Source organism: Phaethon lepturus, unplaced genomic scaffold (genome assembly GCF_000687285.1).
Source record: "Phaethon lepturus isolate BGI_N335 unplaced genomic scaffold, ASM68728v1 scaffold18145, whole genome shotgun sequence".
NCBI classification, from domain to species: Eukaryota; Metazoa; Chordata; class Aves; order Phaethontiformes; family Phaethontidae; genus Phaethon; species Phaethon lepturus.
In genome coordinates this window covers 18,668-19,327 of record NW_010538571.1, presented here as the reverse complement: position 1 = coordinate 19,327, position 660 = coordinate 18,668, and positions in this window count along the sequence as shown.

Genomic DNA, 660 nt, shown 5'->3' with positions numbered 1-660 from the left:
CAACACAAAGGACGGGTACCAGCGAGGGGCCTGCCCCTGCCGCAGGGCAGCCCTGGGGACGTGGAGAGAAGGGACCGCAGGCGGCGGGTGCAAGGCTCGGCTCCCTGTCCCGCTGCTGCCACCGAGGCTGTGTACAGGCGCGTCTTTACAGCTCCTGCGGGGATTTCTGCTGGCAAGGCAAATGGGAGCTCCTCCCCTGCTTGCTGAGGCCTTTCCCACCCCAGAGACCCGACCCCCGCAGCCGGTCCCTCGCACCACCCTGTATGCCCACCCCAGCACCCCGGGGTGCTGGTGGGGCAACACTCTGCCCCGGTGCGTGCTGCGGGCCGCGTCTGCAGCCCCAGGGTCACGGCCCGTGGCAAACTGGCAGACGCAATGCCGACGTGCCTGGCCAGGGCAATGCCACCCTCGGATGCGCCTGCTGGGAGCTGCCCCCGGGGGCTGGGGCTGGGGGCCTTGGGAGCACCTCGGTGAGGCCGATTCCAGCCCAGGTGGAGCAATCCCAAAACATCCAGAGCTCGTGCCCAACTTTATGAGTTCCCACACTCATAGTTAACATACAGAAGCCGTTGCAAATACTCGTGGTTACTCCAGCAGTTACTTCACCTCCGCTGAAGTGCAGCTGTCCGTCCCATAGCCTGCCTGTGGCTGGGAGCACCC